The 26,707-nt window shown below is 48.6% G+C and overlaps 1 long non-coding RNA gene across 1 annotated transcript; it reads left to right on the top strand.

The window, feature by feature from the left end:
- The first annotated feature begins 3,720 nt into the window (after positions 1–3,720).
- On the top strand, positions 3,721–25,492 carry LOC309860589. The gene is made up of 3 exons (XR_014309465.1): positions 3,721–4,011; positions 21,692–21,917; positions 25,336–25,492. It is a non-coding gene; the product is annotated as an uncharacterized lncRNA (long non-coding RNA).
- The last annotated feature ends 1,215 nt before the right edge of the window (positions 25,493–26,707 follow it).

Below are 26,707 nucleotides of genomic sequence, written 5' to 3'. Positions count from 1 at the left end.
TCCAGAGCCACTACAGGCAAGGACATATGCTCACAGTGTCTGCTGGCCGGGCTAGGCCCCTCAAGATGACAGAGTCCATTAACAAAACTCTTGGCTCCAAGTGAGGGAGTGCATTAACACAACACTGGCTCCTTCTAACCCTGGCTCCTGGTGAGAGGGTGCATTAACACAACACTGGCTGCCTCTGCCCATCATTCCCAACCTCCTGATTGGTACATTGGAAAGAAGAATCCAGACGTGTACAGTGAGAGGCCCCAGCTTCTTGGTTTACTATTAAGAGTGAGCTATACCTCCAGGAAGGCTCTCTATGGGGCAAGGGGGATATGCCCAGATCCCCCATATATCCTTGACTAAATTGGGTCTTCAGAATTAGGAAGTTTATTTGCCTGCAGATAGATATAAGCCGTATCTTCCAACATAGACTTTAGCAGTGGTAAAGATGATCTGGGGATGCCTTACTCCTTGACTTCAGTTCTGAATTGGTTCAGGGGAGAGCAGGGAGAGCACCCCATGTATCAGGCACAGACATGCAGGGCCCACTCTTCGCACCAATTAGGTTCTCAGCACTTTACACACCATCCATTCATGCCAGTCTCCTTCCCTGTGTGCCAAAAAATGTTTATACCTGAGGCTGAAAAGGAGAGTGCCCAACCCAAGGCAAGCTTGAACTTTCCATAAAAGGCCAAGCAGTGAATTGATTTCTCTTCTGGTATTGTTTCCCCCACAATAGCTGGTATGCATTCCAAAGAAGGCCACAAAGAAGGCAGGCCAAGTTATGGAAAGGAGTTTAAGTGAAAATCTTCCAAAGACCAAAATCTCAAAGGAGAGGAAGTCGCTGGCCAGCCCCCTTGGCCCCGGTTCATCGTACCAGAGCCTGTTTCTATAGACTAGGCTTCCACGATTATCTATTTGCAGAAATGTACAAACACAGCCAGAGTACTCTGTTTCTGTGGAAAGACCTAGATCAATACAAGTAACAGAAGAATGAAGGAAAGAGAAAAGGAAAGATTTTATCAAGCCTATTTACTTTAAAGTTACCTTGAAGACCTGCACAAACACACCTGCTTCTTCAGGGCCGCGGAGAACAGAGCAAACACGTCTCATTTCACAGAAACATGCAGAGAAAGAGACACGGTAGCCCCAAAGCCAGTCCCCGCAGGAGGCGCTAGCATCTCGGGCCAGTGAAGCTTTACACCCAGATCAACCTTCAGATCAAAGTCTTCAAAAATGAACCCAGGCTCATTGTATCAGTGGGGCTCGGAATTAACCCCAGGTCAGGCTTGGGACAGTGGTCTGCGGGGGAGTGTGGAACACCTGGATTGCTAGCAGGGGCTTGGGGAAAGCTGATTTGTAGCATCTGCCCATCTCTGTGGTATAAATCCTCCCACAGTAGCTGATTTCAGGCTACAGTGAGACTCACTGAGGGAGACTTAGAAAGATGTGAAGTTGCACACTGCTGGTTTACACGAGTTCCACTCACCTACAGCTGAGCAGAGGTAATAATGCTGGTCAGGGGCACCCCATGCCCTGCTGTGCAATGGAAAAGCCGAGCTTAACTTCGGACTTCCCCAAAATCTAGCTACTCAGAAATGACTGTTGACTGAAGTCTCACTGATAAATCAGTGTAAACAATCAATTAACACATATTTTGTGTGTTACACGTATTAAGTATTGTATTCTTACTAATACCTACTTTTTCTTATTTTGGGGGTTTGTATTTCTAGGCTAGGTGGGTTTTTTTTTTTTTTTGAGATTTTATTTATTTGACGGAGACAGAGATCACAAGCAGGCAGAGAGGTAGGCAGAGACAAGGGGGAAGCAGGCTCCCCGCTGAGAAGAGAACCCGACATGGGGCTAGATCCCAGGACCCTAAGATCACAACTCAAGCCAAAGGCAGAGGCTTAACCCACTGAGCCACCCAGACACCCCAGTTTGTCTTTTTTTTCAATTTTTAAAAAAATTGTCACAAATCTCCAAAAAAGTTTCCAATATATTTATTGAAAAAAAAATCTGCGTATAAGTACAGTTCAAACCCATGGTGTTCAAAGGCCAACTACAAAATGTCCTAAAATAATGAGGAAGTGGTGGGTTTGAAGATTTATAACTTTTGCTTGAAATGTAATTTATTTAATTGTAAGTTGATCTATTTTAATTTTTAATAATGACTCTTCAACGATGAGCTCACAAAATTTCCGATTTAAAAACTGGCTTGAGTTAGAATAAGCCCTTCTAGCACATCACTGTCTGGGAGTCTTTTTAAAAATACCCAAACTCCCCACTCTCCCCCCACACCACACAACTAATTGCCAGAGTCCCCCAGAATGGGGAACAGCACATGGGTATTTATAAAAGCTCACCAGCGTGGTTCTAGGATACCTTCAGCTGAGACACTGATGCAGCGCACCCTTCGTTTTACAGAAAGGGAAACTGAGGGTCGGACATTTAATGTCCTGCCTATTATGTTATAATTTGGCAAAGCTGGGGGATGATGATGATTTAGCTTCTGTTTCTGCCCCCGCTCTTCCCACCCTGGTTTTGGGCAACTTTGAGTCTATTTTTGAAATATGAAGACTTGTCTGAGGATCCAGCTAGCAAGATCTCATTCCTTTTTAATTATTTTAACAAAGACTGAAGTCAAGTTTACCTTTAGGCTGTCCATGAGAAAATGAGAGCCTAACCAGGAAAATCAGAGGTCAGCAAGATTCAGAGGAGGCATCTATGTTCTCAAGAGTCTTTTAAAGCCAGCTTTGCATCTCGGTTTATACAAACCACCTACATATTAATGACAAATGACTCTCTGTTCCCCACAAAGAGAGGGCTGACTGGACGAGCCATGTTTAGAAGTTTCAATTATTAAATGGTTAGTTTAAGTTATTCCTTTAACTTAAAAAAAAAAAGTTGTTTTTTTTTTAGCAAGACAATGCATAAATTTCAGTTACTGTGATTTACTCCTATATTTTTTCTAAATTGTCTTCAGCAAGGATAATGTTGTAACACTGGCATATACTTTAAAGAATTGATTAATTAATTAGAGAGAGCCCACAAACAGGGAGGGCAGAGGGACAGGAGGAGGGAGAGGGAAAGAATTTCAAGCAGACTCCACACAGAGCGCCCAGACCATCGAGGGCCTTGATCTCACAACCCTGAGATCACGACCTGAGCCAAAACCAAGAGTCGGTCGCCTAACCGACTGAGCCACCCAGGCGCCCCTGGAATATACTTTAAAAATGTCTTTACATTCGGGGAAAAGTTGCATTAATAATAACCAAAAAAAAAAAAAACCAAAACCCACAAAATCAATACTATTTCTACCCCCAGGTTTTTGGCAAACCCAGTCTGGCCTTTCCCCTGAATATTCTAAAGAGAGCAATTGAGGATTTTGCTGCAGCTCCAACTCCCTGAAGCTTTATTTTCTGGATTTTTTTCCCCTTTTCCTTCCCCCTGAGAAGTGAAGGTAATGTCCTTTAATTCCCCACCCCAGTCTGAGGCTGCGGGGTGCCCACGGGCCAGGACCTGGTTTCCTGAGTGTCCCTCTCAACTGCTCACAGTGGAGACCTCAGCCTCCAGTTGTCTCGTGAGGAAGCTGTCGGTCCCAGAACAAGGTCTCAGCTCCTGTTATTTGAGAGAACATTCCAAGACTCATTGTGAGCTCATCCCCCAAAGATACGACCTCTGAGTTTCCGTGGAAGCCGGTGCAGTTAAGCCATGTGCAAATAAGAACACACCTCAGCTAAGAATGAGGCCTGCTGATTCCAGCAGCTTCCCTGTGCTCTTTGTCTGTGTGAGGGGGCATTCGCAGGGGCCGCGGGGACCCCACTGAGTACCTTCGTTCACCCACGGTTAAGAGAGCACCCCATCTGTGAGGAGCCACATGTAAACCCAAAAGACCTACTCCTGAAGGGGAGAAACTTCTCCCCAGCGCAAGGCTTCCTGAGCGGTCCTCACGTATGGGCTGATCCCACAGCATCTCGGGAGCATGTCCTGGCCTCGTCCCTGAAGAGGAAGGGGTTGGTAAGGAGGCGGTGTCAGGGCCGGGAAGCTGAGTGTGCAAGACTGTGGGGGCTGGGCTGGGCTGGAGGCACCTGCCGAGGGGAGACCTCAGACCATGTACAGACCTTTTATCCTTTTCTCTTGGTGGTGGTAGGGGGCACCCTTCTTGGTGCAAGAAAACTTGAAAGCAATTTTCTTCTCATGGTCCAAGCACCGGGCTTCTGCAGCCCTGCGGACCCTCACCCCCGTTTCTAAGCCCGCTCTCCCTAAATCCCAGTTCTCAACCGGGCTCCTGACACTCAGGAGGCCGCATGCAGTGGCAGGTTTCCCGCCAGGCCTCTTCCACACCCGCCCTTCCCCACGGCCCTCTCCCAACCCTGGGGTGTAGACGGTCATAGGGAGCGCTCTCTCAGTGTCCCCTTGATCCCAACCCTACTGGATGTGTGTTCAGAGGAGTCAGGTGACCTCTTAGTACCTTGGTGGCCTCACTGGCCAGCTGGGGAAAACGATGTGACCCTTGGCTTAGGTGGGCATTCAAGGAGCGACAATGGATTACCAATGCCAGAAGCCGTCACCAAGTCTCCGTTCCCGCAGACCTCTCCTCTGAGACCCCTCAGTCCCTGTGCCAGCACTGTCATCACGGCTCCTGGTCTCTGTATGACCAGGACGGTTGCCAGATCAAACACAGGGCATCTTGTTAAATCTGAATTTCAAGGAGACAACCAATAACTTTTGGTGTATGTCCCAGGCAGTATTTTGACTTGCTAAATCTGGCCACCCTCACGTAATGTTTCTTGGGCTGGGCACCAGACTAGATTCGTTTGTACTCCCAGCCTGGCACAGAGCCTGGCACGGGAGTGAGGAGCCAGAAGATCTCGGTTCTCAGCAGGGGCGGTACTGCCCCCTAGGGGTTATTTTGCAGATCAGCGAAGGCGGTTTTGGTTGGCACCTTAGGGTGCAGGGAACAGGGGCTCCTGGCATCCAGGCGACAGCAGCCTGGGACCTGGTGGTGCAGAAGAGCAACGCTGGACAGAAAACTGGCCGTTTGTCCCACGCACCATTCGTGTACATGAAAACCTACACGAGTGCTTGAGCCTGGAGACTACCTCCATATAAGGTGAATTTTGCGCCACACTTTCCGGGAATGCAAACATCGGGTAAATCAAGGAAAGACTCTGTTTTGCTTTGTCCATAACCGAAAGCGCTTCACTGCATCAGAATTCATCGCATCAGTGTTTTGAGAGCGTCTGTCACAGCTTGGACAGTCGGGCTCTGAAGTCTGCCCTTGGTGGAAGGACACCCTTTCTTCCCCTCCCCCACTCCTCAAGGCTCTTTGCTTCTCCCACTGTCCCTTCCCCCCCACTCCCTCTTATTTCCCTTCCTCTCTCACTCTATTCCTTTCTTCCCCTTCCTGGGGGAAACCCCTATGTGCACGCGGATGTCTAAGAGGACTCATTTAGTGTATTATTATGAGACTGGCGTGTGACACCAGCCCCCGATGCGATTCACAGTCAGGAGACCCAACAGTGGAGGCTCATCAGCTCAACTCAGTCTGTCCTCCTCCGGGAGGAGAGCCCTGCCAGCCCTGCAGCCCCCTCTTTGCCTAAGGAGCCACCTCCTCCTGACCCGGGCAGGGGGTCAAACCCTCAGAGGCCCCACTGCACCCCAGTTGGCTGTGGACAGAGCCATTCCCCTGAGACTGACACGGAGGTTACTGGCCGGATGAGGAGGAGCTGTTTGAGGATGGTCTGGGACTGACCTGGCCTGAGGCACTGGCTCTAAGAGCCCCATCTTCTGAGGACCCCCAGGTAGCTGGGGTTAAAGGCCACACATCTGTAGAGTTTCTGCTGGAGACAAAAGAGCTCTGAAGGTTCTCTGATCCCAAGCATCCCTGAGACAGCCCCGCTTCCCTTCTCCCTCTAACTCCACCTGCATCCCCGGAACGCCCGTCTCCTACCTGCTCTAACTGAAGTTCGCACCACAAGCCAGGGCTGGAGCTTCCTCCAACAAGCTCCAGCCCTGGAGCTTTCTTCATTCTCTGTGTTCCTCCGGTAATCTCACAGCCCGGGAAAATGCCTCCTACCTTTTCTTTACAGTCGATTCCCCCTTTTTATTGCCTACAACAGGGATCAGCAAATTTTCTTCTGTCAAAAGCAAAATGGTAAGTATTTGGGCATTGCATGCCATACAGGGGTCTCTGCCACAGCTGATTCATCCATAAGTAAAGGGGTGTGGCTCTGTTCCAATAAAACTTTATTGATAGAAACAGGCAGTGGGCCAGATTTGGCCGACAAGTCATAGTTTGCCGACCCCTGGCCAATGAGTTTAAAAGATCAGAAGCTTTCCTGTTGGAGTCGTGGAACAAAGCAAGGTGGACCCCCTTTCCACTTTTACGATAGGGTCTCTTGGGTTCTTCCTACCTTCTACACCCCAAGAGAGGCGGTTGTCGCTTCAGCTGCTCCACTGGTCACCGGTCACCGTGGCCTCCATGTCTCGGCTGCTGGCGACACTGGCTGTTCCTCATTCCCTACAAGTTCTTTAGAACGTCCTGCTGCTCATTAAAAACCCAGAACCTCCCAAAGGAATGCACCCTCTCTGGTGTGTCGTTTATAAACTCTCAGGAACTGGCCTTGTTTGGAGAATGTTTTATTACTACCTCTTGCTGAGCGAGTGCCAAGCCCGTAAAGATGAAGAGAGGGGAGATTCTGCTCATTTTGCTTCATAGGAAAGAACAACCTCCAGTTTCTCGACTCAGGAGCTCTTGTGCCTGCCTCCATTCTGGTGCTCCTTCGGTGGCCCAGATAGGACCAGCGCCAGTGGCCACACCGGTGATAGAAGGGTCTACAGCAGGGAGGGAAACTGGGCATCTGGGGATCTTGTTACAACAGAGGCAGTTCGAAATGCAAAGGATCCCTTGGGCTTTATTAATGTACTTTCTGGCTGTTAGACAAAACAGCAGTGTTTCGAAGCCAAAGAAACAGAGTCTCTTCCTAGATGACAGATTGCGTTTTTAAGAATGAGCCCTTCGATCTCCCTTCAATCTCTTTGATGAACAAAGGTATGAAGTTGAGTGTTTTTCCCTCAGAGCAAAGATTCTCCAGAACAGGGTCTTTAAACTCCTTCGGGTGGCTGAGAGGGAGACTTTTCTGAGTGGAAGACTGTGTTCCACACTCACTAAACACACTGAGTTTCCTGAGTAGGTGATCTACCACCTCGAAGGGAAAGGATGGTTTCTGAGGGAACTCTGAAGAGACGCACGAAAGGCGAGGGAGTAGGGAGCAGGCACGAGGGAGCCAGAGCATTCACTCCGGGTTTTCCTCTGTTTTTTAGACGATTGACCCGCGAGAATGTAGAATCAAGACTAAGACATAGACACGCCTGGGTGGCTCAGCTGGTTAAGTCTCTGCTCAGCGGAGAACCTGTGTCTCCCTCTGCCTGCCCTATGTTCTTGCTTTCTCTCTCTTTTTCTCCCTCTCAACTAATAAATAAACAAATAAATACAATCTTAAAAAGAAAAGACTTAGAAATGATTTCAAAACAGAGTAAGTAAGCCAGCCTTCATTGTATCTCCAACCCAGCTGGTTATTTGGCCGCATACTTGGCTTCCCTCCCCTGCTCTGGCCAAGAGCACATAAGTCCTGTTAATACCCACAAGTGTCGCTGGGGCTGCGGGTGGAGAGCAGCTCCCCCGGCCGATGAGCTGGGTCCTAGCCCTAGTTTTAAGGCACGACCTGAACCCATCACTGTTCCTGGAAAGGGTAACATGGCATTTTCAAGAGCATTTGAGTTTAGTGATATATCGTTTTTTTAACTGAGTTCAGTGGCCTATCCAGAGGAGGACACAGTCGTCTCAGCAGGGACACGTGGGCGTCAAGGGGGCAGCTTGGCATCTCCGGGTTTCCTTGGTTTCCTCATCAGTTAAATGGGGAAAGATCACCGGCTTTACAGAATCGTGGATCTTCTTAGTATATTAAGGATCCTTAGTAAAGGGACTCATGCTCTGTAAAAAATAGCCAACACCAACAGCGATCCTGGAAAGGAAGACACCCCCACCCCTCCCGGAAGACACGGGCCATTGTCACCACCAGCGTCTCCTGCTTCCTGAGTTCCTGGGCGCTCCTATTCTTGTGGCCAAATGAGCTGCCTACTCTCTACCTCTCCTTGCCCCCAGGGACAAATGTCCTTCCCCTGTGACCCCTCCACCACCAGCAATCCACCTGCAGGATGCCAGGAGCACCTTGGTCTTTTCTCCCGGGGAACCACCCCATGTGCAAGCTCGGCTGCTGCTCAGAGGTACTTCTGGTGCAAGAGTTGGGCACGGGATGGGTCAGAGCTGGCCCCCCACAGTCTCTCTCCTGAAAATCCGAATTTTGGGTGGTGGGACCCCAAGATGGAAAATGGTCCCTTACGCTTCTCCCTCCCCTTCTACCAGCCCCACTCTGAATCCTTTTCCCACCTAGAGGCAATTCTAGACCTTTCCTCCAAGAATGCCCCCCTCTTTCCGAGGGAGGCCCCTGCCCCTGTCTTCATGAAGCCTGCAGGGTTGCCTTCTTGAGGGGCTGGTTCTGACTCCCCAGGTGGGCAGATGCCCCCACTGCACTGTGAAACACTCACCAACGTGCACCACTTCTTAGTATGCCCATCTGTTCCAAACAACATTCCATGCTCTGGAAGGGCTGGGACTCTGTTTTAATTACGTTCATACCCCAGCCTCTGGGACGTTGGCCTGTGGGCTAGGAAAACTGTGCTCTGAAGGAGGTGGCCCCGTTGCTCACAGGAAGGCAAACACCAGCAAGATCCCACAGCCTGGCCAGTGTGGCCTCCCTCCCCAGGCAGGAAAGCCTCCCTGTGCGGTTGTGACAAAGACAGCCAGCCCCAGGGAACAGAGACTGATCTGTGTGAGGTCGCTGGTTCCAGCGGGAGCCCACCCCGCCCAGACTGCATCTGGAGAGCCGACGGGGTGAGTGCTGGGAAGCCAGCACCCTCCCTGGAAAGAAGCACCTCCTACGGGGAAGCTGGGCACCACCCATGCCTAAACACAGAGCCATAGGGTTCGGGAAACCACGATCCTGGGTGCCTGTCCCGTTAGACAAACCCTCCAGCCCATCCCACACACCGCATCCTACAGGGAGGGGCTATAAGAAAACCCAAAGAGCTGCCAGTTTGCACCAAGAGCCAGAGAAGCAACCCAGCCTGGTTCCTGCCACCATAGCATCTTGCAGAGCCCAGGGACCCAGAGGAGGCAGCTTCCAAACCTGCCCCTAGGACTTGAATCCTGGACGTGGGATCTGCCTTCTCCACTGTGTCCCAGACCTCAGAAGCCCCACCCTTGTCTCCCCAGAGCCAGGAGGGGCCCGGGGTCTGTGTGGGCTCCCAGGCCTGCCCACACCCCCATGCCCAGGGGCCTGCAGAACCCAGGCCAATCTCCAGATGACTCTGGCAGAAACTCAACCACAGCCAAGTGGTGCTTAGGAAACAGAGGGGCTTTTGACCTAATTATTCCCAATTGGTTGTCTCCATCGATCACACTCTCTTGATAATTGCCCAGCTCCCCACTTCCAGATGGGGGTGCAGTTCTCGCATGGGATAAATGGGGTGTGACGCTGAGAAACGTGCAGCCCCTTGCTTTGCACACACTGGGCCCTTTGTGGAGGAGTGTTTTGTTTACTGCCATTAAAATGGAAGGAACACAACCAGGGAGTGTGTGGGGGCCGCGGAGGGGCAGGGGCTGGCTCCTCAGGGAGACACTGGGCTGGTGTAAGCTGATCTTGGGCCTGGCGGCCGGTGGGAGCCCTGCCATCCGGCCCAGACCCCACTCACTCGGTCACTTGGTGTTTGCAAGCCCTGAATCTGTGCGGGTCCTCGGTCATGGTTCCCTCCCTGACTTCATATAGGACCTCAGCCTCCTCGGCCTGGCACTCAAGGCTCCCCCGCACTAACCCTGCTGTCCCCCTCACTTCCTCTGCCGCCAGTGCCCCCTATGAAGGACCTGCTCTGCTCAAGCTCAGTCACGGTACCCGGAAAGGACACCGAGGCCAATGTGTCCCACCTGACCCTGCTTTCCCTCCTGGCCTCTGCTCATGCTCTCTCCAGCTCTGTGCAGCTTGTGGGGCTCAGTTCAGCGCTCACCCCCTCTGGGGATGCTCGCCCAGCCCCCTCCAGCTTTGCGGAAGCCTCCCCTGCAAGCTCCCAGCGCCGGTCCCTTTTGCCCCTTGTGGGTCTGCAGGTCCTGCTGTTCCCTCCTCTCTGCATCCGGGCTCCCCAGCTGGCCTGTGAACTCTCGGGGGTTCCCCAGGTTGGTCTGGGTCCCTGCACTAGAGCGACATCAGTGTCACTCAGGGCTCAACACCCACACCTGTTGGTTACTAGAATAATGGGGCAACTGATGCTTTCCAATGGCATTGACCTCACTGGAATCCACTCCCTTTGAAGAGCAGGGCCAGACCTGCTGTCTTCTCCCTCCCAGGCCTTCCTCTCTAACCTGCAGGGACCCATGTGGCTCTGAGACCTCTGAGACTAACGAGAGGCTTCAGCAAATGGGAGCCTCTCCTCCACCGGTGTCTGCTTCCCCTGCGCCAACAATCACACAGACAGTAATCGGCAATCAGGAGTACGCTAAGTGGGCGGGGACTCAGGACGCTTCCACCAAACACAGAGGACTTACAAACTGACCTCTCCTTTTTCCCACCTTCCTCCCATGGTCACTCTAAATTGAACTGATTGGACCTCGGGGCCATGACGGTCGCTAATGTCAACGTCACCCAAATGCACAACTCCATCCCTAGAATGAGTTGGTGGCTTTGATGACCCTCGTAACTTCTGTCTTATAAATTCTCTGTTCCCCTAAATTGGAGTATCTCAACCAGGGCTGCTTTAGCAAGCTCGTCCTCTGCCAAGGGGAATCTGGAAACACCTGATCGTCACAACTGGGGAGAGGAGTGTTGGTGGCACTTAGGGGACAGAAGCCAGGGCTGCTGGTAAACATCCTACACTGGACAGGATTACCCCCACTGAGGGGTCCGTGGTGCCGAGACTGACCACCCCACTTGGGTTCTGTACCAGATTTAGGTACGTATCACAAATTGCATCTTCTAGATGATCAGTGTGATTTCAACTGCAAGTTGACGTCTGCTGCTTGTCTTTGCCGAGGGAAGTCATCAGCACCCTCCCAGGGGAACGAGGAATGAAGAGTCAGAGGAGGCTTCTAACTTGGAGACCAGGCAAAGGGCGCACGACATTCCCCGCAGATGCATGCGAAGGGAAGGGCTAGCAGTCCCTGCGCTTCTGCCCACCCCCCTCGGAATTCAGAGCTCTCAGTCAGGCCGCTCACAGGAAGGCTCCCGAGGAAAGGGTGATGAGAGACATGGAAAGAGAGCACTTTTGTTTCTAAACTTACGGGGAAGGGCAGAGGATTTTGCAACAGAGCCAAATCACACACATCACTGCTGGGCCCTGAAAAATGTGTGCATCAACAAGACAAAATAATGCACGTGACTCAGCTTTTCATGGGCGCTGCACACGGCTTACCAAATGAAATGTGAAGGCTTATTTGCTCAGTGGAAATTCTCCAATAATGGCTCGGCCTGTCGCAGCAGGTAAAACGTGCAGTTTCATTGTATGAGAGTTTTTCAACACAGGATTTCTCTGTTTGACAATATTTGAACAGATGGGGTGTGTGGCGGGCACTTAGGACAACAAGATGCCTGAGCCATTTCCAGCCTGAGCCCCGGATCCAAATGTCTCCCACTGTTGGCCGACGCATTCACAGAACTTGGAACACCCAAAGATCTTGCCTTCTGTATTACTTATGTTTGACTGGTCTTAATTTTGCCAGCATTTCCCCCCTACAGTTCATTGACTGTATGAGTTGGGATCGCTTTCAGCTGCAAGTGATGGCAAACCCACCGAAGACGGGCTTACGAAATCCAGACGGTCAATTATGGCAACAACAAGAAATAGGAAGTTGAGAATTCCCAGGGTCGCTCTCATGTGACTCAGTGAGATTGTGGAGGACTCTGAGTCTGCTCAGGTATTTCCAACAAGTTAGATTTTCATCCTTAAATCTGTCGCCTCATGGGTGTAAGATGCCTCGGCAGCTGCAGATACAAGATCTCCAATAAGAAAGAAGGGTGGTCAGCATCTAAAGTGACCAACCAGCCCCCCTTTATGCAGGACTGGAGGGGGGCCTTCCCTGGAAAGTCCCAGGCAGACTCGGGCAGGCTGGTCACCCTCTGGCCCCCTGTTATTAGGGAAGGACATCTCCTTCAGGAGCCCCAGCAATTTCCCCTGTGTCCCCCTAGGACACGCCCTCACCACCGGGCAGCAGAACAGAAAGATGCCTGGGATCCCATATCATGATTCACCCTCTAGGGCAGGGAGGAATGCCTCCCCCAGGCTTGCCCAACACTTGAATGGATTTGAGGTTCTATTACCCGGAAAGAAAAGTGAAGACCGAACATCTTCTAGAGTGCTCATGAAAAAAATGTAATTCTCCAATGAACCATTTGAGCAAAGTCTTAAAGACTGTTCATTCATTTATTCATTCATTGAACAAATGTGTATTGAGCCCTACTGGCCTGCATGCTGGGAATATAGCCTCTGTTTTCTCGAAGCTTCCAGCCACATGAGGAATTATCTGCACCGAACATGTAAGGTCAAGTGTGATGAGTAGTTGCAAGAGTGAGTAGCTGCAAGAATCAGAGTTCTAGGGCCCATGGAACTGGGAAGTGAACTAGTCAGGGGGGTCTTCCTGGAGGAGGTGACTGTGAAGTGGAGATCTCCTGGGTAGGCAGAATTTGCTAGAAGATGGCAAGGGGAGAGAGGCAGGAGAGGAAGAATAAAGGGAAGGGCCACACAGGAAAGGGCCATTTCCCTGCTCTGAGTGGGTGGGAGGGAGGTCGAAGTGGGTGGGTTATGTTGGGGGTGTCTAGAGGGCACAGGGGGAGGTGCGAAGGGCACTAGCGAGGGACTAGGTTGGGTACCCACTTTCTAGGGCCCTGCTGTGTTCTTCTCCATCCCCAATCTGAAGAGTTTCATTGCTTCCTTTCACTTTTGCCTTGCAGCCTGAAGCAGAGCAGGCTTCGCTCCCCACAGGGCTTCCCGAGGGGCTGAGCTCTTGCGCTGCTTGCGCTCCGCTTCCCAGCTTCTCGGAGGAGAGCGTTCCGCAGCAGATGGCTCCCTCCCACTCTTCCTCTGGAGGTCCTGTCTCGGTGACACCTTCACCCAGTGCTTCTCCGACTTCAATGCACATAAACCCCCTGGGGCTTGGGCACGACTCAGTAGCTCCCGGGGATATCGATGCTGCGGGTCTAGAGGCTGCACTTTGGTAACAAAGGGCTTGGTCTGATTCTGGAAGCTGCTTGCTGCTCACATCCTGCCCAGCTCTGACCCTAACAGCCATCTCCAGCTCCTCTGCTCTCCTACCTTATCTCTCTTTCCTCCTGTGTCCTTAATTGCTTTAAAATTTAGGGTGGGCCTCTCCTCGAACCCCAACCACCATAAAAAAATCCCCATATATTAAAGTACTCATTCATTGGGGCACCTGGGTGGCTCAGTGGGTTAAGCCTCTGCCTTCGGCTCAGGTCATGATCCCAGGGTCCTGGGATCAAGTCCCACATCGGGCTCTCTGCTCAGCAAGGAGCCTGCTTCTTCCTCTCTCTCTGCCTGTTTCTCTGCCGACTTGTGATCTCTGTCTGTCAAATAAATTAAAAAAATTTTTTTTTTAAAAAGTACTCATTCATTGAACTAATGAGTCCTTCCTATGGCCATTGAATGGTTGGAACTCTGGGCCACCTTCACGGGGCCACTACGGCTATGAGCAGTTCCGTGGGCAATGACGTCATCCATCTAATGATCAAATCCCTCCTACATTCTGGGTATTCTTCTAGGAGCTGGGGATAAAGCAAGAGACAGAAATATCTGCTCCCATGGAGCTGACATTTCACTTAAGGGACCGTCCATAAAGAGGAAGAATGGTATGTGCGAAGGAAAAAAATATAAGGCTGGAAAACTCTAGGACACGTGTAGGACACCCAGGGAAGTCTCCGCAAACAGTGTAGACTTCATTGCAAACTTGTATGGAAGCAGGAGGCTTTGTTTCACGTTCACAGCACAAACCCCCTTTGTGGGCCTGTGGGCCTGTCTCTCCCTGGCAGTCCTAGTCCCCAGGGCGGCACAGCTGGGCATGTCCCTGAGGAATGGTCACACAGGCGGGGCAGCCACATGAGGTTTCCCTGGAACCCCAAGGAAGACAGTTGCCTCCGTTTTGTTGCAAAGGGTTACGGGCTTTCTGGTTACAGCAATGGAAGTGTTGTGGGTGTTGAGCCGGGACGTGGGGGAGTCGCATATGTCTTGGAATCATGCCGGCTTCACTGGGGAGACAATAGCCCCCTGGATTCGCGGACCACTTTATGCCCTTGACAAAACCACCTTCAATTCTTTACAAAACAGGATGGCTATAAAGAAATTACCCTTTTTTTTTTTTAAAGATTTTATTTATTTGTCAGAGAGAGCGAGCGAGAGCGAGCACAGGCAGACAGAGTGGAAGGCAGAGTCAGACGGAGAAGCAGGCTCCCTGTGGAGCAAGGAGCCCAATATGGGACTCGATCCCAGGACGCTGGGATCATGACCTGAGCCGAAGGCAGCTGCTTAACCAACTGAGCCACCCAGGCGTCCCAAGAAATTACCCTTTTAAAAAGGGCTTTCACACCCACTCTGACTTGAGCTTCAAAACAACATTGTAAGGGTACAAATCCCTCCACCCTGCTTTCCCAGATGTGTGACTTTGGTGCATTAACTTCTCTCTCCTTCAGTTTTCTCATCGGCAGGATGGGGACTATCGCACTGATTTCAGAGGACCGTTTTAACAGTTAACACAAACGCAGTTGGCATGGCAAACTTTCCAAATACGGGGGAATACGAAGAGATTCCTGGCACATAAGAAGTGCTCCGTGAATGCTGGCTTTTGCTGCTTCTGGTCATGTTATTTATCTGTTTGTTTACCACTTCTGTAATTATGCAGACCTTTGCACCATCCAGTGACCACCTCCGCTCACCATTCTCAGCACCTAATTTTCTCTCCCTTTTCAAATGAGAACTACAGACATATTAAACTCCCCACCCTGACCCGACACTCCACTCTGGGCACGGTGGCCGACAGCAGATCCCGAAACTGACCCCCCGTTCTCATCTGGGCTCTGGCACATGTAAGCTGGAAAGCGGAGAGAAAGCAGAACGTCCCTTCTCTGTGCAAGCAGGGACAGTGATAACACCTACGTCTGTGGTGAGAACTATGAATAAAGTCTCAGACCATTTTGTTGTCCGTAGTCAACACTCTAAAAATATAAGCTGGGGCACCCAGGTGGCTCAGTCGGTTGAGCATCTGACTCTTGATTTCAGCTCGGGAGATGATCTCAGGGTTGTGAGATCCAGCTCTGCGTTGGGCTCCTCGCTGGGCGTGGAGTCTGCTTGAGATTCTCTCTCTCTCTCCTTCGCCCTCTGCTCCTCCCTCAACCCCATGCTCTCTCTAAAAAAATAAAATAAGATACAAGCTACTATTATTTTTATTGTGCACTGCCCAGTGATTCAGAGCTTGATTTTTTTTTTAATCCCCATCACCTATTCCCCCATCCCCTCTGCCCCGGTGACCATCAGTTTGTTCTCTGCTGTTTAGGGTCTCTTTCATGGTCTCTCTCTCTCTCTCTCTTTTTTTCCTTTGCTCCTTTGTCTCATTTCTTAAATTCCACATAAGAGTGAGATCATCTGGTATTTGTCTTTGTCTGAGTTAGTCCACTTAGCACGAGTCTATCTGAGCTCCACTCACGTCATTGCAAATGGCAAGATTTCATTCTCTTTATGGTTGCTTAATATTCCACTTATATATATATACACACACACACACACACACACACACATATATTCCATTTTTATATGTAAGGAATATAATTAATATATATATTAATGGAAATATATGATGGAATATTAAGCAGCCACAAAAAGAATGTGTGTGTGAGTGTGTGTGTGTGTGTGTGTGTGTGCATATACATACATATGTATATATAATATCTTCTTTATCCATTCATCTGTCAATGGACACTTGGGCTATTTCCACAACTTTGTTGTTGTAAATGATGCTGCAATCAACATAGGGTGCATGTATGTTTGTGGTGATTTTAAAACAGGGCTATAATATTTTTCACTCCTTCCTTTGCAGGGGTAGAGTAAGAGGGGATGTAAGTCTGCATCTCCTCTGCTTGAGTCTGGGTGAGCTCTCTGACTCCCTTAACCACTGGGATACAGAAAAAGTGTGACTTCTGATATTGCGTCATGAAAGTTTGTGCCCTTCTTCCTTGTTCATGGGGACCCTTGCTCTCGGAGCCCTGAGCTAGGGCTGCGGAGATCAGCTACCCTGAGACAGCCAAGTGGGGGTGCTCTGGACCACAGTCTGGCTCCCATTCCCGCATAGTGCCAGACATCATAGTCCCTCCAGATTAGCCCACTGGCTAGGTGAGTGCCACCAAGGACCTCCACCCAACAGTACCACATGCAACCGAAGAGTCGCCCAGCCCGGCCCCATCTGAGTTTATGACTCACAGAATTGGTTGCTAAAATAAAATGATGGTCGTTTTAGGCTGCACAGTGTTGAGGTACTTTGTTACACAGCAATGGCTAATGGCTAACTGGTATACTACTAGTACCGTTATTCTTATTAGTGGTATTTTTACTACCATTATCAGTATCAGTACTAAAAGACTGATAAGCAGGCACTAGAGCCCCTTCCTAAGAGAGCAGGAACTAAAAGGAGAAAGTTCTAAGGTTTTGAGCAGGGAACTTTTCAACACAACTGGTTTTCTGGGTTCGGCATCCTTCCGACCGTCCGGCACGACCTCTCTGCGAAGTCTTGCACAAAACATTTCTGCCTGGTAAACAGCCTTTGGGAAGCCACAGGAATAACCCTGTTAGCTGTTGCCTCAGGACTCACCCTCCAGGAGGAGGAGTCATTTCTTAGGATCTGGCCCCAAAGAAACCCATCACACATCACACTCTGTAGATGGTAAACCGCACTGTGCTGATCGTCCTCATTAAAAGCACTGCAAAATGCAAGCCAAACGAGTTGCCAAACTAACAACAACACCCCTCCCCACCCCCACACACACTTTTTGAATTAAAATAATATAAAATCTAAACTCCTGGTTTCCCCTGAATATAGCACAGGAGCCTTGGCAAATCTGATCTCTGTAATGTAGCAGCCAAGGAAGAAAGGCTCTGATGACCTATTTTTTCTATCTGTCAGAGTGAACGAAACAAACACAGGGCTTTTAATCAATATTTATGTAACACTCACCAAAAGCTGTACTTGTTGAAGTAAAATATAACCTTTCTCTCTTTAAACACCTTTTACTTGTTATTCAAATAGGAAGTTATTCTTGCAGAATTAGCTACATCTGTCAACCCAGCATTCCTGAGTGCCACATATAAAGCTCTTACCATGTCCCACCTTCTCAATAACTTTCTCTTTAGCTTAGATTTTTATTTATTTTTGACAACTCCCTGGGGTTCCCTGACAGGAGAAATCTTTAGGACTGGGGTAATATGGTTTTTACATTCAGGGCTACATTATTTTTTTTATTAGTGTTTTCAACTCAGCCGAAGACAGTGGGACAAATCCGTGCCAAAGGCAGTCCATTTTTTATTAATGGTTCCACAGACCAACATTTATTTTAAGCCTTACTGTTCCAACTTTCTTGTCTCCTCCGTCGGCTTAAAAGGTGCCGGGTGTGTTCTCAAATGTGCTTTTGTTGGATCAGCCTAGGGTGCAGCCCCTTGGCAGGAAAGCATGGGTTAAGGAGACGAAAATCCACTGGATGCTCTCTGCAGAAGTCCGTGCGGGACTCCTATTGTTTCCTTACGAGGGCCATAAATTGATCAGGATGAAACCGTCTCCTTTGCGCCATTGATCATGGTTTGTAACCCCTGATCAATGGATGGGTTGTCCAGCTTTAGGCAGTGGTTGAAAACACTCAGATTATTTCCTTCTGCATTCTGTCCCGCGTCTAACCCTGTTTTTGAGCTCTCCCATCTATGGAGGGCCCTACCTTGTCACGCTAACTCTGTCATTGGGGCGACACAGAATTAGCTGGGTAGCTTTGTGACTTCCCTAGATCCGGGCAGGTCAGAAATTTTCCTACTTGCCTGAAAGGACGTTGCACAGAGGAAGCTTGGTCCCGGGGGGGGAGGAGGGTGCTGTGTTCGCAAAAGAATGGGTTTGACTAATCTTGACCTCAGAAACTCTTGTGGATGCACAACCACAGGGTTCTACCAGGGCTCTGGTTGGGGTCCGTCTGGTTTCAGTGGAAGCCAGGGAGGTAGAAACTGAGCTCTGTGATGGATTGGCGAGGTTTCAGGCCTGCTTTTTCCTTTTTAAAACATTTGCCAACCCTCTTTGCCTGCCACATGGACACAACCATTGCTAGGTTTTCTTGAACACCTATGTGGCCCAGGCTCTAACTAGCAGGCTTACTGTGATATTTTCCAGATTTAACTTAAAATGTACATTATTTATTGTACCCTGCCTTGATCCAGAAAGGGCTTAAGGCAGCTGACTGAAATATATAATCATGAAAAGCCAATTCAACTTATTTGGTTGAAGACATTCTGCTGTAAGTGGAAAAAAAATTTTTTGAAATCCTCCTTTTCATTATAAGGTGATTACCTGATTTTACAACAAACAGACGTTTCTCGTAAGTGAATATAGTTAAGTATCTGTCCAAAAATTTCCTTTGACCTTGTAACTTACAGCTAATATATATAGTGTTTTCATTCCTTCCTAACCAGGAAATTTGATGTCATCATATAAATTATGCACAAGAATCGTCTTGTATGGGCCAAGCTGGACAGTCAGGAGAGGGGGGTCAACTCTGATAGAACGCACCAGCCTACAGCATGCAGGGTCCTCCGTTCCCATCCCTCCAAGGATTATTTTATTTTATTTTTAGTTTATTTTATTATTCACTTATTGTTATTTTATTTTGTTTCCTCCATCATTGAGACACATCACTTTCTCATTTTTTCCTTCCGTTGGCCCTTTGAAATCCCACTTTTCTGTGATTTATTAAAATATTCAAATATCACTCTCTTGTTTCAAGTCTATAAGTGAACTTTTTGGCTGTACCTCTAAAGCAGAACGGAATTTTCATATTCTCTGGCCAGCTCAGGCTTTGGTAGGAATCGGTGGCAGTCGATGGCCATGAGGTCGTTCCTCTCGACTGGTCATTGCTGTTTCCTGACGTGTCTGCCATGACCCCTCCCAGATAGCCCTCATGGATGGGCAGGAAGATTCTGGAGGAAGAAGGAGGGGGAAATGCTCCCACCTCCTTTCTTGTGTGCAGGTACATGCGGGGGAGGGATCCAAAGCCATTTGGATTGTATGTTCCCATTTAGCGGTCACGTGTGGGACAGTATATACTGCTCACCAGTGTGTGTGTGTGTGTGTGTGTGTGTGTGTGTGTGAAATCTGAGGTTAGGGGCTTTTACTTTTCTTTTTTGTGTATGTCTTATTTTTAAAAAAAAAGTGTAACAACAACAAATTACACAACAAAGTGGAGAAAGAGAATGAAATCATGGAGGGGAACTTCTTTTAAAAAAAAGTCACTCTCCATGTTTTGAGCTTTGTGGGAGATGGGGTTGTGCTAAGTGACCTTCATACACAGGATCTCCCTATTGGGAGGACACCATCGCCCCCATTTTAGAGACGAAGGAGCCAAGACTTAGGGAAGACAAGATGTTCTGAGGATATGTCTGGGATTGTTTTAGTCGGGTAAGCAAACACAGAAGTAGTTCTGGAGAGGACTCTGTACTCACGGTTCCCTAGAAATGGGAGGCGCAGATGCCATGCAGGCTGGGGGGAAGCCCCAGGGTCCGTCGGGAGGCAGAGGACAGGGAAGGGGAAAGCCTGGTCCACAACCCTTACTGGGGTTTTGTGGGAAGAGAAGGCAAGGTAGAGTAAAGCAAGTTTCAGATTTGCTAGTTTGAATAGTTATGGCAGTTTCTGGGCTATGGAACTGTCTCTCGATGTCAGGTACCTGGCCCTGGGGTGACAAAGGACCATGGTGGGGGGAGTGGCGTGACATCTGAGAGTCAAACATAGGATATGTTTGAGGCACCGGCTCTGGATTGGTTCATTTCTGATCAAAGGCATGCTTGTAGGGTAGTCGTCCCTGACTCCAGGAATTGGCCAGCCCTGGAAGGGGCGTTTTCTCCAGGCTCAAGGCCCCACATGCCGGAGCATCAAGAATACACCCAATAAGAAAACACAGTCACTCAGGTGTATGCAGGTAGTAAGGGGCAGAGCCAGGGTTCAGACCAGGCTGCCTGCCCCCGGTCCTTCATGGGATGCAACCCGTGAACTGTCTCTTTCCCCCACTACCCACAGCTAGCTAGCGGGGGCACAGGAGATGATTAAGGATGTGTCCTCCTCTTGGGAGCTTATTCTTGTCAGTGAAAGACAGACAGAAGGCTGAGACTCAAGGTTAGGATAAACTCCACTGGTCATTACCAAACTTGGCCCAACAGTATTGTCAATGTCTCAGGGACATTTACGTTTTCAAGGAAGCTTAGGATTCATCTTTTCTTTTTTTAAAATAAACTTTTATGGAAGTATAATTGACATCATATTAGCTTCCGATGTACAACATGATGATTTTCAGTATTTGTATATAATGTTAAATGATCATTGCAAGTCTAGCCAACATCCATCACCATACACAACCACAAAATTTTTTTCTTGCAATGAGAACTTTTTAGATTTATTCTCTAAGCAACTTACAAATGGGCCATACAGTATTATTAGCTAGGGTCATTATGGAGTCCTTTATTATATCCTATGACGTCTTTATTTTATAACTGGAAGCTGGTGTCTTTTGGCCATCTTCACTCATTTCCCTCACCTGCTGCCCCGCACCGCTGACAACCACCAATCTTGTTCTCTGCATCTATGAGCTTGGTTGGGGTTTTTGTTTTGTTCTGTTTGTTTTTTTGTTTTTTTGTTTTTTTTTGGGGGGTGGTAAGTCTGCACGTGGATGATGGCACAGGGGACACGGAGGACAACACTTCTTCCTGCCTCTTGGGACCTCGAGCTCTGACAGCCTCTGCAATCTCACAGGCATGCACATCAATGTGCCTAAATAAATGTGTTCTTATACACTTGATTCTCTCCAGCCCCAGCAAGGTGGGTCTGAAGAAGGAGGCCATAAAATATTTGTCTTTCTCTGACTTCTTTCACTCAGCATAATGCCCTCAAGTTCCATCCATGTTGTTGCAAATGGGAAGATTATCTTCCTTTCTTATGACTGAACAATACGGCATTGTTTTATATATATATATATATATATACCACATCGTGTGTGTGTGTGTGTGTGTGTGTATGCACAACATCATCTTTATCCATCCATCCATCAATGGACACTAAGGTTGCTTCCATACCTTGGCTATTGTAATTAAGGCTGCAGTCGACATGCGGGTCCCTATCATTTTGAGTTAGTGTTTTCATTTTCCTTGGAAGAATACCCAGAAGTCAAATTGTTGGATGATAGGGTAGTTCTATTTTTGACTTTTTAAAGGAAACTCCATACTGTTTTCCACAGCGGCTGCATGATTTATTTTTTCTGCAAATGAACAATTCACTTCTCTTGCTTTCCTTCTTCAGACCTACCTTGCTGGGGCTGGAGAGAATCAAGTGTATAAGAACACATTTATTTAGGCACATTGATGTGCATGCCTGTGAGATTGCAGAGGCTGTCAGAGCTCGAGGTCCCAAGAGGCAGGAAGAAGTGTTGTCCTCCGTGTCCCCTGTGCCATCATCCACGTGCAGACTTACCACCCCCATGACCGACACTGGATGCGTGGAGATGTGTGCAGCAAGCCAGAAGCAGGTGAGCGGTGTATCGAGAGAAACGAACGAAGTTGGTAGATCTGGATCAGCCCAGCCCAGCAGAAACATAATTTATGTTTTCCAGTAGCCGCATTAAAAGATAAAAAGAAACAGCTGAAGTTAATTTTAGTAACCTATTTTCTATAATCCTGTTTATCCAAAATATTATCATTTCAGCATGTAATCATTATAAAAATTATTTACAAGAATTATCATTTTTCTTACTAAGTCCCTGAAATCAGTGTGTATTTTATACTTTGCAGTGTATCTCAGTTGGCACTGGCCACATTTTAAGGGCTTGGATCTCATATTTCATGTGGCTGATGCCAACCACAGACAGACCAGTAAAACCCAGGCCATTTGTTCTCTCCGTTTCCATGGGCAGGGAGGGAAGGACTGTTGTCCATCTGGACACAAAGAACTTATGGAAGACAGTGGGCTGACAGGAGCATCGGTACAGAAATGAGACAGGAAAGCAAAATTTTTGAAAGAGGGAGAAAGCACAGGCAGGAGAAGCCCAGAAAAGGAAGGAAATCTACAAGCAGTCCGTTCCCTGCGTTTGTTGGCTTGGGTAAGCACAGGGCCGAGCTCCTGGCGGCTCCCATCGTGGAGTTCCTCCTCTCCTTGCTTCTGAGGAAGTCAAGCATGGCACAGGGACAGCTCACAGCTAGGAACCCATGATTACAGGAGTCAAACCCACTCTCGCGTGACTGCAGTGCTGCCCCTAAAGTTCCAGCAACGTGACACGGACATCAATTATGTTTGGGCCAACGTGGAAGATCCTCTACTGGCAAGATTAATAAATGAGTTACCATGAATCCAAATGTCATTTGTTCTTCAGTGTTCACCCCAACATCAAATAGAAAAACTAGGCAGGATGACCTCCTCAACATCACAAGAGGCCAGGAAGCCAAGGCATCACTCACAGGCAACCCCATAGGCATCTCACTGGATAAAAGGCACATTTTCTTCCTCCCAGAATGGAAATATCTGTATTTTTTTGTTTTAGGGAGGCACGTGTTTCATTATAAAATGTCCACAAACATACAAAGAAGAGTCCCTATAATTCCTCTCCCCACTTTGTAAGAATCACTGTAGATGTTTGTGCATAATTAGAATAAAAAGAAGCCACGCACTGGGCGCCTGGGTGGCTCAGTCGTTAAGCGTCTCCCTTCGCTTCGGGTCAGGGTCCCAGGGTCCTGGGATTGAGCCCCACATCGGGCTCCCTGCTCAGCCTGAAGCCTGCTTCTCCCTCTTTCTCTACCTGCCACTCCCCCTGCTTGTGCATGCACGCTCTATCAAATAAATAAATAAAATCTTAAAAAAAAAAAAAAAAGAATCCATGTAATACGTACTATTGTGTATCTGCCTTTTCCATGGTGCACCGCTTTTCAGATCTTTGTTTCCACGGCAACACCCTTCCCCCGTGGTTTATCCTTTTTGGGGGCTGTAGAATGTTCCATCAGTGAATGGATCCCAGTTTAACAATTCCCCTTTGACGGGCAGGCAGGTTGCGTCCAGTGTGTGAGGTAGAAACCACCCTGCAGGGAGCATTTCCTGAAGTTCACACATCTCCATGTGTCTCCAGGTGTTTCATCAGGACAAACAGATGTGGCAGGTTTTATGATGCTGCTGTCTCCATGCATGTTATGCTGGGCAGGACCCCCTGGGGGTAAAAACCCCACATGCTAGTAATGATACAACCTGCATTCTTGGCTATGTCTGTGCCCACTGGCTATGTCTTGGGAACCCCCAAGCCTCGTTGATGCACCCCCCCTAAACTCTACACCTGGGGAGTGTGACACAGGCCTCCAAGCCACCCTGTGGTCTTCTTCCACTTTCTTCTTACCTTCCCTGTGCCCATCTTACAAGATGTCAACAGCCCAGTACCCTGTGCTGAGGACCCAGCTCCCGTGTCTGGAACCGCAAGGCTCTAAGCTGACAGAGGAAGGGCAAAGTCGTTCCCCAGATCTGTCCCATAGTGTCCAAGCTCAGCATTGCCCTGGCTCTTGCTGTCCGTGTCCCTGTGCCCGTACACAAGCAGTCCTGGAAGGTTCCAGAACCCTCGCTCCAGAATCCTCACTTATTATTATTCTAGACTGGGCTGGAAGGTCTGCTGGCCCTTATCTTTGGATGGGTTCTTTCCTAAGGGACTTCTTAGGCCCCAGACCACTAGACTCCTGCCTCAGGTACCCACAGGCTTTGGAATTGCCCAAACCCATCAAAATCCTACAGTGAGTGGGCTTAGATTCTTGCTTTGTCTCCACCCCAGGCTGTTGACCCTCAGTCTCTAGGGAGGTGACAGGGCCTCTTGGAGATTTTGTGGGAGGGCTATCATGGGCATCTCCATGTGCAGGAGACTGAGGAGGTTGGGGAGACTGGAGGGGACAACTCACAGGTAGAGTTCACATGCATTTAAGAATGTTGGAGTATCTGAGCTGGAGGAGACTGGCATGGGTATATCAGTCAGTGTTGCTGCAGTAACAACCATCCCTGAATTCTCAGAAACTACAGCAGCAAAGACATTGTTCTTACTATGTTATGGGGTAACACTATGCCACTATGCTGTAGTGGCCTTGCTCCACCCACCTTCTCACTCCAGGACATGGCTCAGGGAGCAGACCCATCCTGGCTCTCAAGGCAGGGGGAAAGAGCAGGAGAGCTGGTGGAAGCTCCCAGTGTTTCCTAGACAGAGCTCGTCCTCACACATGGCTCAAGCCCATGTGCTCATGTTCCATTGGCCAAAGCATAACCCAAGGGTAAGCCCAAAGCAATGGGGCAGGGGTGTATAATACTATCACAGAGGAGGGGAGAGTGAGTAATTGTGAATACCAAACTCTTAACTACCATACAGAGCACATCCCTAACTCTGTGATACGCCTGGAGGAACTGAGGCACAATGAGGGAAGGTAGCTTGACCAAGTCCACAGACCAGAACTAGGAGGAGCCCTAGATCTCCTGGCAACCAGCCCAGTGCTCTTAATCCTACTCCAGAGCTTTCCAACATGTGCTCCAAGAGATATTATCAAGGGTTCATGTCATAAGACACCTCAGAGCCTCAGATAATGCCATCAAGATTTATGGCTGTGCATATCAGGCTGTGCCTTCAGCCTTTCCCAACTTTTTTGACCACAAAACCCACAGAACCAGCAGACGAGCAGTCTGTGGCCCTCCTGGGAACACACTTGGGGAAACACAGCAGCACCCCACCAGCCAACCACGCTTACTCTAACTCACCATCGGGAACATGAAACTTGAAGTTTTATGTTGCTGTAAGGAATGCTTTAAAATAACATAACCTTTGTATAAATTCTTCACAGATTAGAAGTTGACAGAGTTTTCATTTTCAGAAAGTGCACATGACTTTGTGAGGCCATCATTAATTTTGATTATTTTTTCCACTTTCATTTCTTTTCCAGTCGCAGCTGAAAATGCAGTAACTAAATGAAACAGGTATTCATGAAGTCTTGGGTGGATGAATCACGGCTATCTGGAAAACGTGCTTGCCGCTGCTACAAGCCTTCCTTCCTTTTTTCTTTGACAAAGACAACAAACGTTACATATCATTTCTCAACCATAAAAATATGTTTTAACACAACAAAAACCTGTACTTTGGTGTAATCATGGCCACACATCCAGATGTTCTCAAGACATCGCAAAGGGTCATGTGTGGCCTCTGCTTGGGTCCATGGAACCATCGGGAAAAGGCTACGAAGATTAGATCATCTCAGATCATTAGGGTATTTTTTTTCCACGAAAATTCATTTGTGAAATTAAAATAAACTTTATACAGTGTTGGGTTTTCCCAAACCCTTCAAAAAGTAAAATCCTATTCAAATGGCTCAAAAATCAAACTGTGGAATACACTCCAGTCACTCTTTAAAAGAATTTTCTGACATGCAGGGATCATAAGCAGAGTAGGAGGGCCGGTACCTTTCTCCGGGCCTCTCAGGCAGGAAACCCCACAGATCACAAGCTCTTGGGTTGGAACAGTTTACCTGGACCCTGAGTCCTCTTGAATGTGTCCCTCTAGGTCACCACACAGCTCCTGAGGACAGACCCTTTCCTTGAATTAGATCACATGGTACAAAACTGTCCTGTATGTCAACCTGAACAGACTTCCCTACAATTCCCATCTCTTGGGGAAGGGTGAAACAAGTCTAATTTCTTTGTTCCATGACCATCCCTTCAAATATTTCAAGACTGTCACCTTCCTCCTAGTCCTTCTCTCAAACACCTGCCATTCCTGGCATGAAGGTTTCTGAGGCCCTTCAGCGGCTGGACACGAGTATCCGTCTAAAGGAGCCTCATGCACCCATGAGACCAAGACTAGGCAGACACCCCCTCGGGCATCTGCACTGCAGGAGGTGGGGACAAGTGGAGGGCAGGTGACATCAGAGCCACATGTGACCAGAGGGAGGGAGCTTGTATCCTTCATTGCACTGGGTCACCATGACTATATCCCCATATTGCCATGATGTGGCCTTTCTACCCAGGGCCACACACTGAAAATTTGGCCCTAAATTTGTTCCTGCAGTTATCCTGATTAATGGACCACCAGTGTGTGTGTGTATTATATGTCTTATATATTATATTCTAAACACATTATTTAAGTCACCTTCACAGATTTGTGCAATATCTCTATTTCTGTGGCGCTTGGGTGGCTCAGTCGGTTGAGCCTCTGACTCTTGATTTTGGCTCGGGTCATGATTTCAGGGTCATGAGATCGAGCCCCGTGTCAGGCTCCACACTCAGCGTGGAGCCTGCTTCAGATTCTCTCCCTGTCCCTCC

This window comes from Mustela nivalis (assembly GCF_964662115.1).
Source record: "Mustela nivalis genome assembly, chromosome: 1".
In the NCBI taxonomy this organism is placed as follows: domain Eukaryota; kingdom Metazoa; phylum Chordata; class Mammalia; order Carnivora; family Mustelidae; genus Mustela; species Mustela nivalis.
Note: the sequence above shows the minus strand (reverse complement) of the source record. Positions and strands in the feature narration are given on the sequence as shown.